Raw genomic sequence first — 16445 nt, forward strand, 5'->3', positions numbered from 1 at the left:
GCAATGTTGTGAATATACTCTTGATAAAAGAAAAAATAATTAACTTATATGTTTCATATTCCAGCTGCAATGTTTTGTCAGAAAATTTGAAGAATTACCTGTAGAGCATATTTGAAATAATAAACCAACACATTATTACACAACATTACCCTTGAATGTGGTTGATGTAAGTATAGTGGAGTAATTTATACTAATGATTCAGTTTTGATAGTTAGGCTACAGTAACAGTGTGATCGCTCAAACTGCTACCACAGATCAACCAGTAAGCTGCAGAACAAAATGGAGCATCGTTAGTGTGAAAGGTAGAACAAAATGGAGTATCGTTAAGTGTGAAAGGCATGTAACAAAATGGAGTATCGTTAGTGTGAAAGGTGCAGAACAAAATGGAGTAATCGTCAGTGTGAAAGGTAGAACAAAACGGGAGTATCGTTAGTGTGAAAGGAAGAAGAAATGGAGTATCGTCAGTGTGAAAGGTAGAACAAATGGAGTATCGTTAGTGTGAAAGGTAGAACAAAAATGGAGTATCGTGAGTGAAAGGTAGAACAAATGGAGTATCGTCAGTGTGAAAGAATAGAACAAAATGGAGTATCGTCGAGTGTGAAAGGTAGAACAAATGGAGTATCGTCGAGTGTGAAAGGTAGAACAAATGGAGTATCGTCAGTGAAGTTGCAGAACAAATGGAGTATCGTTAGTGTGAGAAGGTAGAACAAATGGAGTATCGTCAGTGTGAAAGGCAGAACAAATGGAGTATCGTTAGTGTGAAAGGTAGAACAAATGGAGTATCGTCAGTGTGAAAAGGCAAAACATCATGGAGTATCGTCAGTGTGAAAGGTAGAACAAATGGAGTATCGTTAGCATGCAAAAAAGTAGAACAAATGGAGTATCGTCAGTGTGAAAAGGCAGAACAAATGGAGTATCGTCAGTGTGAAAAGTAGAACAAATGGAGTATCGTTAGTGAGAAAGGCAGAACAAACGGAGCATCGTCAGTGTGAGCTGCAAAGAACAAACGCAGCTATCGTTTTAGTGAGGAAGGCAGAACCAAACGGAGTATCGTTAGAGTGAGCTGCAGAACAAAACGGATATCGTCAGCGTGAAAGGCAGAACAAACGGAGCATCGTCAGTGCGAAAGTTGCAGAACAAAATGGAGATCGTCAGTGAGAAGGAAGAACCAAACGGAGTATCGTCAGCGCAAAAAGGTAGAACAAATGGAGCATCGTTAGTGTGAAAGGCAGAATAAATGGAGAATCGTTAGTCGTGAAAGGCAGAACAAATGGAGATCGTCAGTGTGAAAGGCAGAACCAAACGCAGTATCGTTAGTGTGAAAGGCAGAACAAACGGAGTATCGTTAGTGTGAAAGGCAGAACAAAATGGAGCATCGTCAGTGTGAAAGGCAGAACAAATGGAGTATCGTTAGTGTGAAAGGCAGAACAAATGGAGTATCGTCAGTGTGAAAGGCAGAACAAATGGAGCATCGTTAGTGTGAAAGGCAGAACAAATGGAGTATCGTCAGTGTGAAAGGTAGAATAAATGGAGTATCGTCAGTGCGAAAGGTAAAACAAATGGAGTATCGTCAGTGTGAAAGGCAAAACAAACAAAGCATTGTCAGTGTGAGTTGCAGAATAAATAGAGTATCGTGAGTGTGAAAGGTAGAACAAATGAAGTATCGTGAGTGTGAAAGGTAGAACAAAGGAGTATCATCAATGCGAAAAATAAAACAAATGGAGTATCGTCAGTGCGAAAGGCAGAACAAATGGAGTATCGTTAGTGTGAAAGGTAGAACAAATGGAGTATCGTTAGTGTGAAAGGCAGAACAAATGGAGTATCGTTAGTGTGAAAGGTTGAACAAATGGAGTATCATTAGTGTGAAATTCTGGTTTTTCTTTTTCAAAAGATTTTAGTGGTATTTTCTTTTCTTAATGTTTTTATGATTCGCTTATAGTGTGTCTAAAATATCTCTGGAGTTAACGGAAACGTAACAGAACATATCAGACAAACCTTTTAATCAATGGAAATACGAACTGAAGAAATCAAAACGTTTCTCTTGTTTCGCTAGCTATACATTTCATTTTACATTTTCAGTAAACAGACGAACGGTAATATCAGGTTACTGTTGTACAACTTGTCAAAACGACGGGACAAGTACTACCACCCCACCTCACAATGTACCCTAATCTCAAATTTCATAACTGATTGAAATGAGTATATTTTGCGAAATCAAGCTTGTTGACCAACAAAGAAACAGAAAAGTGCAGACGAGACAGTCAAACGTCAGTAAACTCCTTTGTTAACCAATGAAAATTAAGATTATTCATGAAGTGAATTGGTGATGTATTTATTGAATAATGGTTGGTCTTATATTATACAGAAAATCCAGTACATTAGAACAATGGTTTTATGTCATGTTGCTTAGCAACAAAAGTATAACCTAATATTATTGTTCGTCAGTGTACTGGATGTATAAAATGAAATATATAAACAAGAAGACTGGAAGAAATATCTTGATAAAAATATTTGTTCCTAATTAAAACCTTTGTGATATAGCAGAACATAACTTAATTCAGAAACGAAGTTTAACATTGAATCGATATATTTACTTTCATTCTAAAGCGTATGCACTTGGCTTTAAACTAGGTCACAGAGATCTCCAAACCTTTTGGACAAGGGTGGCAGATCTTTTAGGCTTCCTGAGCTGAAGGGGTCGTGGTAAAATTAAGTATGGATGTATACATGATCAGAATATAATATCACTAACTTATTTCTCATAAGAGGACTAATTGAAAACATTTAAGATGCACAACCGTCTTTTTTTAGCATAGTGAGAAGCATGAAACTGGTACTTTCTGACAAAATTACACCCAACTGAGGTTCAAAATTAGTGTTCCTATCATCAAAGATGACAACTTGCTCTTGTTGCAGCTTCATTCTCGGCTGTCTTCCTCTAAAACGAAAAGTGTTGTGACGATAAGGTTTCGAATTTGTCTGAACAAAACATTCTCGTGAACTGAGAATACTCTGAAGAATGCTTGGTTTCATAATGTATACGAATGTTGCATATTAAGTACAGTTCTGTGTTACGTGATTCAATAACGAATTTCTCCACAATTCATTTTTCTTTAAAAACACGACATTGAGAGTCAACTTTTCTCCTCTTGCCTTTATTGTCCTGAGATAATAACTAGGAATAACAGTGAACTCGAACATAAAGTTAACAGCAGGATTCACTGACACACACTGAGGTACACGGAGCAGGTGTGGAAAGAAACATGTTGCTTCAGGACACTAGGATCTACAGGTGAGATGACGTAATACTAAATAATATGACGTTTTCCAGCAAATAGTAAAATGTATCGCATCTAGATTGACTTTTGCTCAATTACGTTTTATTTTTTATTTTTATATCATTAAAAATGAAAATGATATCATTATATCATTTTATTACTTTAATGAGCTGTTGGCGGGCTGTATCCAACTATATTGGCCTTCGCTCAATCACATTATATATTTTGTTTTTATAACATTAAAAATTTATATTATTACTTTAATAAACTGTTGGCAGGTCGGATAAATCGAAGTCGCGGACTGTAGTTTGGAGAACCCTGAACTAAGAGATCCCACACTACGCCTTTACTTCAGGCTTATTATATCAACATTCACTACACTTATAATGTTTCTCGGCAACCTTTCACCCCCGTCACTAAAATCGTGATGAGGAAACATTAATCGATCTTTTCAATCTGGATATACATGTATGCATTTTGACTTTTATTATTCCTTCTACATCGAGAAATCAAGCGTGACGTGACGTGAGAAACTGGTTTTATATAACTTAGACACTTTTGTTGCTACGCAGTATAACATAAAAGATATTGTTAGTGACAGATAACAGATGTAAACGTGTTATATTTGCTATTTGATTTTAAAAGGTAAAAAAAAACAACAACAATATTGGAATTAGAGCTTCTAATTTCATTTTATGGGCCTGCTTGCTTAGAGAGAAGTTCGTATTTTATTCGCGTGATAGATCCTTTAAAAACAGAATTTCTTAGCTTCTTTTGATTATTTGAATTCCTTAATATGTGTAATAAATATAAATTAAATACAAAATTACATATTTAAAACTAACTTTAATTTAAAACACATTTTCTTCGTTATTAGTTGCTTCTCTTAATTAATATTTATATATTTAAAACTAACTTTAGTTTAAAATACATTTTCTTCGTTATTAGTCGTTTCTCTTAATTAATATTTATATATTTAAAACTAACTTTAGTTTAAAATACATTTTCTTCGTTATTAGTCGTTTCTCTTAATTAATATTTATATATTTAAAACTAACTTTAGTTTAAAACACATTCTCTTCTTTATTAGTTGTTTCTCTTAATTAATATTTATATATTTAAAACTAACTTTAATTTAAAATACATTGTCTTCGTTATTAGTTGTTTCTCTTAATTAATATTTAGATATTTAAAACTAACTTCAGTTTAAAATACATTTTCTTCGTTATTAGTTGTTTCTCTTAGTTAATATTTATATATTTGAAACTAACATCAGTTTAAAACACATTCTCTTCTTTATTATTAATTATCTTAATTAATAAATATACATTTTCATATAACCGAGACCCGGCATGGCCAAATGGTTAAGACGCTGGCTCGACTTGTAATGTGAGGGTCGCGGATTTGAATCCCAATCGCACCAAACATGTTCTCCCTTTCAACTGTGAGGGCGTTATAATGTGACGGTCAATCCCACTATTCGTTGTTAAAGAGTAGCCAAAGAGTTAGCTATGGATGATGATGACTAGCTACCTTCCCTCTAGTCTTACACTGCTAAATTAGGAACGGCTACCGCAGATAGCCCTCGAGTAGCTTCCACGAAATTCCAAAACAAACAAACCAATTGCTGTTGTAAACCTCCTGGTCATGTAACAATGAAATTACTTCCAACTGCTGTTCAAAACCTCTTGGTCATTTGACAACAAACTAGATTCTTATTGCTAAGTGTACGTTTTCATCGCGAATTTTAAGATATTTAATTCTGAAAATACATTAGAATAAAAGAATTTTTAGGTTGATTTTGTTCTTCACAAATATTTTCAAGGTAATTTTAAAAGTTAACTTAGTCTCTAACCCTTCTATCCGTTTAGTGATGGTTTGCTCGGATAAGCCCCCAGCTAGTACAGCGGTATGTCTCCGGATTTACAAGGCTAAAATCAGGGGTTCGATTCCCTTTGGTGGGCTGAGCAGATAGTCCGATGTGGCTTTGCAAAAAGAAAACAAACAAACAAACTTGCTCGGATAATTCTTATTATCTAAACACCGTTTATATCGTTGCTTAGTTACATATCTACAGAAAATATTACGTGAACTCTTAGAAAATCGTTATTCGATTGCTTGGGAAGAACCCAGTAAAAGAGATTAATGCTCGCAGTAAAACCCAAAATTTCACGTGATGAATACCAATGTAATTTACTTAAGTGGCTTCCTCATACGAAGTTTCAAACCCGCATATCATCTCTGAGAATCTTTTTTGCAGACGTCCCTGGTTATTCGGATTAGTTTCGTTAAGTGTTTTTTTTTAAATTGTTTATTTGTGCTTTCTTTAAATTAAGTTTAACATTGATTACTTCGGTGCTCTGACTGTTAATTAATATAAAGTTTTCATTACTGCTTTGAAGTCAGTGACAATAATATTTTCATTTTTTATTTCTCTTGTTTATTATTACCTCAGAATTTTAATACGTTTTATATCAGTAATTTTATTATTACTATTCCTAATTTTAAGAACTGTTATAAAGAAATAATTTGTCTCGCTAAAGCGATTTTAATGTTTCGCCTAATAATTTTTAATATTAATTCATAAGGTTTAAATCCTAGTGATTAAAAAAACGCTTACATAGATGTTAAGATTGCCGTAACTGTTTTCAAAATTGACGATACTGATGAATAATTCACGACAGAGAAATGTTTGGACCGCCTTAATTAATCGTTGTCAACGAATGAGAATTAGAAAGGAACACCACTGAATGGGTGGAGTATGAACGTTTGTTTGTTTGTTTTGAATTTCGCGTAAAGCTACACGAGGGCTATCTGATCTAGCCGTCCCTAATTTAGCAGTGTAAGACTATAAGACTAGAGGGAAGGCAGCTAGTCATCATCATCCACCGCCAACTCTTGGGTTACTCTTTTACCAACAAATAGTGGGATTGACCGTAACATTACGACGCTCCCACGGCTGACAGGGCGGGCATGTTTTGTGTGACGGAAATTCGAACTTGGGCCGGGTATGAAGGAAAAGTCAATGTAAAAAAAAGAAGAAAGAAACAAAGCAAAATAAAAACTATTTGAATGTATAAAATAATCATTAAAGGCCTGGACCACCTCAAGTAAACCATTAATCTTCTTTTCATTATATAAAAGTATTTCAGAATGTTTTGGTTATATCTGTTATTTCAGGCTCCTTACTTCGTTAAATATTAGCTTTACGTTTGTCGCAAGGAGTTTGGCAACGAAGTTGGTGATCAGGTTCAGTAACCAGATATTTTGCTTGAAATAGTATTCCTTCTTGTTGGTTGGGTTTGCTTAGAACGTTAGTATCTTTGCCTATGAATTTCGCGAAGGTAGTTAGGACGTCTTTCGCTACCAGAACTTTAAGGTCATCTCAAAAGTAATGTCCGAAATTTTAATACAGAAAGTGTATCATCATTTCTGTCTTTGTAGAAGGCTTTAATGACTATAATATGTAGTAGGACGTGTATAAAAATGTTCAGACAAATAAAAGAAACTAACCCAACTCCACTTTTTCAGATCATTAATTAAATAAACCCTTATGAAGATGGATGTGTCTGAGGAGCACATTAGGCATATAATGCAATAGTGCACTAGAAACTACACAAAACATTCAAGGTATTTATGGTGCAGTATCTCAATGAAAGAAAATGTCAAAAGTGGTTTCAGAAGTTCAGATCAGGTGACTAAAGCTCAAGTGATGCTCCACATTCAGGTGGTCCTGTTGAGTTTAATGATGACTTGCTGCTGGCTGAACTTCACGAAGATTGTGCTGTAACAGTTGAAGAACTAGCACAGAAGCTTAATTCAACCCATTCAACAGTTCACCGTCATCTGCAACAGCTTGAAAATGTCCCCCATGATTTGATAGAAGCCAACCTTAGAGCAAGATTGGTCATTTGCACTTCTCTGCACTCTCGTTAACGTAACTTTTTTGGGCAGGTTAGTGAGAGGAGATGAAAAATGTTAAGCGCCACAGACACTGGCTTAGTGCAAGTAAACTGATTGAAGCAGAGCCCAAAATGGACCTCCACCCTAGGAAAGTCTTGTTAAGTGTTTGGTTAAGACTTCTGTTGTTAACAGTTAGAGCGCTTGAATGTTGAACTGAAAGAAAACAGGCCTGCTTTGATTAATCATAAAGGTGTTGTGTTACACCAGGATAATGCACGGCTCCATACAGCAAGGATCGTATCTGTAGATACTGAAGAACTAGACTGGGAAAAACTTCCACATCTTCCTTATTCTTCAGACCTTGTCCCATCTGAATATCACCTGTTCCGAAGTTTGCAGAATTATCTTGATGGAAAAGGGCTTGGAACACATGAAGATGTCAAAACCACCCTATCTACATTCTTTTCCTCCAAACCTCAAGAATTTTATAGAAGTGGCATTCATAAGCTTGTGAATAATTGACAGGAAGTAATTAATAATAATGGAACATACATTATTGATTAAATAACATTAAAAGCATATGAAATCCTTTCTCTTTTTTGAACCCAAAATCGGACATTACTTAAGGGATGACCTGATGGTTTAGGTAAGCCTCAGAGATGCATACCTTCCTGTAACCAGTTACACTATACATGGAATTATTTTCATTACTGATCAAGTGCACTTCGATTCAGATCAGAATATCTCATTATTCTCTAAAAAAATTATTGTCTTTTTTGTGGCTTTCTTTGTGCCTACAAAATATGATCTGCAAGTTAGGTGGCAACATGACTAAATTTGGAGAATTGTAATATACAGGTTGATTTTGTTTTATTATAAACACTTCGTGTATCGAGAAACTTTTCATTCTTGATTACATTGTGTTTTATTGTTATGTATTAAATACGGTTTGGTAAGAGATATAGGCTTGCCCAGCCTTGTCTACTACAACCAAAAATAAACCCAATAAATTTTATCTAGAAAGTTACAGCAATTTATCAAAATGAGGACCGGGGTAACTTCTTCAAACACAATAACATATGCAATTTACACCAAGTTCATCACACAGATGGACGTTAAGAAACAAACACGTAGTTTTAAAACTTGTGAAATAAACAACTCTCCAAACTTATTCCATTATATTTGTTCTAAAATATACGTTTCCACGTAAAACGTTTGGTATTTATAAATCAGGACTGCAAATCTTGTATCTTTTAGTTTCACTAACCACAGCAAAAAACAAACGAATTCTAATTTTCCCTGCAGCTCCCTGAAAAGAACTGGATGATATATATATTCAAACAAAATATTTAACAACGTTCAATGGCTTTGTTTAGTGTGATTAGAAGTGTAAATTATAAAACAGTAATATGATTTAACACTGTTTCTAGAGCAAAGCCTGTTAGATACCGTGTCAGGGGCACGTAAAAGTTTGAAATAAAGAAACACCGGCGCAAAAATTGGTTGATTTTCCTCGTATTCAGACATCTCGTTCTTTATATCCCAACAAGGATTTGTAAAGTGAAAATCCGTAGTGAAAGCTTATGTACTACAGATACTTGCTATCTGAGCATTTCTTGGAACATTTTATGGCTATGTTTCTAGATTAGTATTTCAAATAGAGTTTTTGTTATTTTATTATATCATACAGAATTTTTGTATCATATATATATATATATCTTATAGTATCCACAATGTCCTAGATTAGATTGTTAAAAGCGTAGTTAATAAAGTTTAACAAAATAAACATTATATTTATATATACGACTTTAACAGAAACCAGTCTTACTTAATAAACGACATTTTTACTTCATAGCGTTATTGGAACTTTAACTGGTATTTCATAAACTTATCCTTTTTTATTCCGCTTTTGAGTGTTTTTCTTGCTTTAAAACTTTCTTAAATGTTGATTCTTCATGTATACTTTCCGAGTATCTCCTTAAAATATTGACCCAGCATGACCAGGTGGTTAAGGCGCTCGACTCCTAATCTGAGAGTCGCGGGTTCGAATTCCCTTCACACTAAACATGCTCACCCTTTAAGCCGTGGTGGCGTTATAATATAACGGTTAATCCCACTATTTGTTGGTAAAAGAGTAGCCCAAGAGTTGGCGGTGGGTGGTGATGACTAGCTGCCTTACCTTTAGTCTTACACTGCTAAATTAGGGACGGCTAGCGCAGATAGCCCTCGTGTAGCTTTGCACGAATTTCAAAAAACAAACAAACTTTCTTAAGATTTTCCTGCTTACATTCTTAGATCACAATGATATCGCTATTTAATTAAATAGTCCTATCATGTTGCTTCTCTTATACAAGATCCGGTTTACAAATATCTAGTAATCCGGAGAGTTTGTAAAGCGAGAGAACTTACTAAAATGAAACTAAATGTACATTACATTATGCAAAAGTAATTAAAAAAAGTTTGAACTACGTTGATAGTGCTGGAGTTCAAACAGTTGTGGCAATATTTTACACAGTAATAGAATGTAATAAATGTATTCAAGTTGAAGTTTACTCCGTCAGATGAACTGTTCTAACTTTATATTATATAGTGTTATCACCACTGATCTACGCATGTTTTCAAACTTCGAAAATTAAACATTACTAAGAAATTCGAACACATCAGAGATAGAACAGCTTGTTATGAAATGCTTTCACCCTAATTTCAGAGTAACCTTCAAATAAGAAGATTATAATGATGTGGCTAGTTTCCATCTGATCGGATAACTTGTGAGTATTCTCGATTTCTTATAAAGCATTCACAAAGTAATGATCTAAGCCGTATTTCTTCCGTAAATCCTTGAAATATTACGCCAGATATTATATTAAACAGAAAAGCATTAGCGCAGTGCCTATTATGCGTATTAAATATTCCTAACAAAGGAATACACAGGCTTATATCGTAAACACAACGTAGAAATAACACATAATGGGTGTTTGTTGGCAATTTTCCGTAAATAATTCAAATGCAAGTGAAACATGAAAAAATCTAAGTAATATGCATTAGATGCAACTACAAAATGTGGAAATATTCTGTGTAAAAATAAACTTTAAGTACTGAAAAAGTGAATTAACTTAATGTACAAAAAACACTATAATACCTTGAATGCAAAGACGCAAGTTTTTTCCGTTTGAATGCGAAAATAAAAGCTAATTTTGCTAGCTTGGATGGCAGAGTAAAATATATAGTTATGACGGAATGCATATAATACGTGCTAAACAAGCTCTATGTTGCAGCTTTGTTGAAACTTTATTGTTATCTGTGTAAAAGAAAAGCATCCATTTTCCTACCTCAGAAGTTATAGAAAGAGCTATATATATTGCATGCTTCGACGAAGCTTAATTGGAGCTTACTTTCATACGAGTAATGTATTTCACTTACTTATTAGTTAGAACGTAACCTATTTATGATTAATAGCTATAAAAAGAACAATATTTATCCTAATAAAGACGCTAGAAATAAGCTTACCGACTGTTTAGAATATTTATAAAGCTATTTTCTCCAGTTTAAATGCTAAAATTAAACTTACATAAAATTTTAGGTAAAAATTGAATAGTTTTGTATAGTTTGGATAAAGCAGTGTGTATCGAGGACCATGGGTGCACAGTGTCAAGTACGAGCCAATCCTGAAAATATCACGTACATCAAGCCAGGAAATGTCTAAACATGTTATGTACACAGTGAAAATTTACGTACATTCAATGTGTTATAACAATATGACAAGGCATGTTATGTACACAATAAAGATTTACGTACATTCAATGTGTTATAACAATATGACAAGGCATGTTATGTACACAGTAAAGATTTACGTACATTCAATGTGTTATAACAATATGACAAGGCATGTTATGTACACAGTAAAGATTTACGTACATTCAATGTGTTATAACAATATGACAAGGCATGTTATGTACACAGTAAAGATTTACGTACATTCAATGTGTTATAACAATATGACAAGGCATGTTATGTACACAGTAAAGATTTACGTACATTCAATGTGTTATAACAATATGACAAGGCATGTTATGTACACAGTAAAGATTTACGTACATTCAATGTGTTATAACAATATGACAAGGTCAATGAAGAATGTATTTTACGATGTAAGGCCAAATTCAATAAAACATGCTAATGTATGAAATGAAAAAAATATTCAGTAAACATAAATTTAAGAATTTTTGTATATAATGATTAATTAGATAAAAAATGTATTTATAGCGAGATAAGAAATTAAATAATACATTTATTAATCAACATATCGAAAAAGATAAAATTCAATCTTATCAATTTGCAGATGGTACAATCAATTACTAACCTTCTTATCACTTTGTAGAATAAGACGACAATAGATAAGAATGTGTTCAACAATATGTTAGGTATGGTGAGTGCTTTAGTAAAGAATGCATGCAACAAAGTGTGGATTAAGGGATACGTTTTAAACAATATGTTAGGTGTGTTGAGTGCTTTAGTAAAGAATGCATGCAACAAAGTGTGGATTAAGGGATACGTTTTAAACAATATGTTAGGTATGTTGAGTGCTTTAGTAAAGAACGCATGCAACAAAGTGTGGATTAAGGGATACGTTTTAAACAATATGTTAGGTATGTTGAGTGCTTTAGCAAAGAATGCATGCAACAAAGTGTGGATTAAGGGGATACGTTTTAAACAATATATTAGGTATGTTGAGTGCTTTAGCAAAGAACGCACGCAAACAAAGTGTGGATTGGGGATACGCCTTTAAACAATATGTTAGGTATGTTGAGTGCTTTAGTAAAGAACGCACGCAACAAAGCGTGGATTAAGGGGATACGTTTTAAACAACATGTTAGGTATGTTGAGTGCTTTAGCAAAGAACGCACGCAAACAAAGCGTGGATTAAGGGATACGTTTTAAACAATATGTTAGGTGTGTTGAGTGCTTTAGTAAAGAACGCACGCAAACAAAAGTGGATTAAGGGGATACGTTTTAAACAATATGTTAGGTATGTTGAGTGCTTTAGTAAAGAACGCACGCAACAAAGTGTGGATTAAGGGATACGTTTTAAACAATATGTTAGGTATGTTGAGTGCTTTAGTAAAGAATGCACGCAAACAAAGTGTGGATTAAGGGATACGTTTTAAACAATATGTTAGGTATGTTGAGTGCTTTAGTAAAGAACGCATGCAACAAAGCGTGGATAAGGGGATACGTTTTAAACAATATGTTAGGTATGTTGAGTGCTTTAGTAAAGAACGCACGCAACAAAGCGTGGATTAAGGGGATACGCCTTTAAACAATATGTTAGGTATGTTGAGTGCCTTTAGCAAAGAACGCACGCAAACAAAGTTTGGATCAGGGTATACGTCTTTAAACAATATGTTAGGTATGTTGAGTGTTTTAGCAAAGAACGCACGCAACAAAGTGTGGATTAAGGGATACGCTTTAAACAATATGTTATGTATGTTGAGTGCTTTAGTAAAGAACGCACGCAACAAAGTGTGGATCAAGGGATACGTTTTAAACAATATGTTAGGTATGTTGAGTGCTTTAGCAAAGAACGCACGCAAACAAAGTGTGGATTAAGGGATACGTTTTAAACAACATGTTAGGTATGTTGAGTGCTTTAGCAAAGAACGCACGCAAAAAGTGTGGATTAAGGGGATACGCCTTAAACAATATGTTAGGTATGTTGAGTGCTTTAGCAAAGAACGCACGCAACAAAAAGTGGATTAAGGGGATACGTTTTAAACAATATGTTAGGTATGTTGAGTGCTTTAGTAAAGAATGCATGCAACAAAGTGTGGATTAAGGGGATACGTTTTAAACAATATGTTAGGTATGTTGAGTGCTTTAGTAAAGAACGCATGCAACAAAGTGTGGATTAAGGGGATACGTTTTAAACAATATGTTAGGTATGTTGAGTGCTTTAGTAAAGAACGCATGCAACAAAGTGTGGATTAAGGGGATACGTTTTAAACAATATGTTAGGTATGTTGAGTGCTTTAGTAAAGAATGCATGCAACAAAGTGTGGATTAAGGGGATACGTTTTAAACAATATGTTAGGTATGTTGAGTGCTTTAGTAAAGAACGCACGCAACAAAGTGTGGATCAAGGGATACGTTTTAAACAATATGTTAGGTATGTTGAGTGCTTTAGTAAAGAATGCACGCAACAAAGTGTGGATTAAGGGGATACGTTTTAAACAATATGTTAGGTATGTTGAGTGTTTTAGTAAAGAACGCACGCAACAAAGTGTGGATTAAGGGGATACGTTTTAAACAATATGTTAGGTATGTTGAGTGTCTTTAGTAAAGAACGCACGCAACAAAGTGTGGATTAAGGGGATACGTTTTAAACAATATGTTAGGTGTGTTGAGTGCTTTAGTAAAGAACGCATGCAACAAAGTGTGGATTAAGGGATACGTTTTAAACAATATGTTAGGTATGTTGAGTGCTTTAGTAAAGAACGCATGCAACAAAGTGTGGATTAAGGGGATACGTTTTAAACAATATGTTAGGTATGTTGAGTGCTTTAGTAAAGAACGCATGCAACAAAGTGTGGATTAAGGGGATACGTTTTAAACAATATGTTAGGTATGTTGAGTGCTTTAGTAAAGAATGCATGCAACAAAGTGTGGATTAAGGGGATACGTTTTAAACAATATGTTAGGTATGTTGAGTGCTTTAGTAAAGAACGCATGCAACAAAGTGTGGATTGGGGATACGTTTTAAACAATATGTTAGGTATGTTGAGTGCTTTAGCAAAGAACGCATGCAACAAAGCCTGATCAAGGCATACGTTTTAAACAATATGTTAGGTATGTTGAGTGTTTTAGCAAAGAACGCACGCAACAAAGTGTGGATTAAGGGGATACGTTTTAAACAATATGTTATGTATGTTGAGTGCCTTTAGTAAAGAACGCACGCAACAAAGTGTGGATTAAGGGGATACGTTTTAAACAATATGTTAGGTATGTTGAGTGCTTTAGTAAAGAACGCATGCAACAAAGTGTGGATTAAGGGGATACGTTTTAAACAATATGTTAGGTATGTTGAGTGCTTTAGTAAAGAATGCATGCAACAAAGTGTGGATTGGGGATACGTTTTAAACAATATGTTAGGTATGTTGAGTGCTTTAGTAAAGAACGCATGCAACAAAGTGTGGATTAAGGGATACGTTTTAAACAATATGTTAGGTATGTTGAGTGCTTTAGTAAAGAATGCATGCAACAAAGTGTGGATTAAGGGATACGTTTTAAACAATATGTTAGGTATGTTGAGTGCTTTAGTAAAGAACGCATGCAACAAAGCCTGGATTAAGGGCATACGTTTTAAAGAATATGTTAGGTATGTTGAGTGTTTTAGTAAAGAATGCATGCAACAAAGTGTGGATTAAGGGGATACGTTTTAAACAATATGTTAGGTATGTTGAGTGCTTTAGTAAAGAATGCATGCAACAAAGTGTGGATTAAGGGGATACGTTTTAAACAATATGTTAGGTATGTTGAGTGCTTTAGTAAAGAATGCATGCAACAAAGTGTGGATTAAGGGGATACGTTTTAAACAATATGTTAGGTATGTTGAGTGCTTTAGTAAAGAACGCATGCAACAAAGTGTGGATAAGGGGATACGTTTTAAACAATGTTAGGTATGTTGAGTGCTTTAGTAAAGAACGCATGCAACAAAGTGGGATTAAGGGATACGTTTTAAACAATATGTTAGGTATGTTGAGTGTTTTAGTAAAGAATGCATGCAACAAAGTGTGGATTAAGGGGATACGTTTTAAACAATATGTTAGGTATGTTGAGTGTTTTAGTAAAGAATGCATGCAACAAAGTGTGGATTAAGGGGATACGTTTTAAACAATATGTTAGGTATGTTGAGTGCTTTAGTAAAGAATGCATGCAACAAAGTGTGGATTAAGGGGATACGTTTTAAACAATATGTTAGGTATGTTGAGTGCTTTAGTAAAGAATGCATGCAACAAAGTGTGGATTAAGGGATACGTTTTAAACAATATGATTATTAATGTGAAAAGTTAAATGAAGTAATTTTACAATGTGCTGTGTAATCAAGAACCTAACAATGTGTAGAGTAAGAAATCTTTAAAGATTTGTCGAGTGTGAAATAACGTGACTGAAGAAGAGGATGTTGGAGTCGTGGCAGAGTAGCTATGTCAGTCAAGCCATCTTGTCAATAATGTGTTGCTACTACTGAAACTACAAGAATTCTAGACTTATTTATAGACATATTAAATAAATGTCGAAAGAGGTAATTATATTATTTCCGTGTACCAATCTCTAAGTTAGGTCTCACGTAAGTACTGGGTATAGTTTAGTATTTTATCTTAGAAAGGATATTCACTTATTAAAAGGGGTTCAAATGAGAACTATTGGATAATTCAGGAGATGGAATGGTTATCTGATAAGGATAGGTTAAGATCTTTTAAGCTGTTTTCTCTTGATAAAACAACAGTAAGAGGTGATCCAGCTAATGTTTATATTATTCAGAAGATCGATCGAAAAAGGCTTAAGATGTCTTTGTATTGTATTCTGAAGAAAACAGGACGAGAAGACATAGATTTAAGTTATATATTAGGCTCTATTTAAGATAGTTTTATTTGTCTAATAAGGTGATTGACTTATGTGTAAGTTATGTTAAAATGAAAGGATATATGTACATGTGTTAAAAATTGTAAAGAGTATAATATTATTTAAATTATACTATGAGTGTCATATCTATGACAAGACCGTCTTCCAAACATCAAAAAAGATTTTGATGCTCTAGGACCTATTTATATCATCAATTTTCATGAACAACGACTGTTATGGTGTGAACTGTACTACATAAGTGAATTGTAATTATTATCAATTTTGTCAAAGTAATTAACAAGACAGATTTTCGGATAAACATTAATAACACATTATTATTTACTTATACCGAGGAGTTGTTTCAATTTAAGTCAACCGTACGCTAATATCTGATGATTAACTGTTGTTTACCAAGCCTCATTTGATTTGATTTTCGTAATGTTATCTGCACACATTAATTCTACTTAGTTAAGTAACTCTTGTGACACATGTTAGTAATACATTTTTGTAAGCGATGTTCTCCGTTTATGTTCTCCGTTTTTCTTTCTTGTTATTAATTTATGGTGTTATTTATATTGATTGGAAGAACACTGACTTATAAATTCATGAAGCATCATTATTTTTCGATACATAAACTAAATGGATATC

General features: G+C 33.9%; 1 protein-coding gene across 3 annotated transcripts in view; it reads right to left on the reverse strand.

Annotated features, from left to right (window-relative positions):
- LOC143239403 (protein turtle-like) overlaps positions 1–16445 on the reverse strand; it is a 666407-nt gene that overhangs the window by 65020 nt on the left and 584942 nt on the right. The window lies entirely within an intron of this gene.

Source organism: Tachypleus tridentatus, chromosome 13, assembly GCF_004210375.1.
Source record: "Tachypleus tridentatus isolate NWPU-2018 chromosome 13, ASM421037v1, whole genome shotgun sequence".
In the NCBI taxonomy this organism is placed as follows: Eukaryota; Metazoa; Arthropoda; class Merostomata; order Xiphosura; family Limulidae; genus Tachypleus; species Tachypleus tridentatus.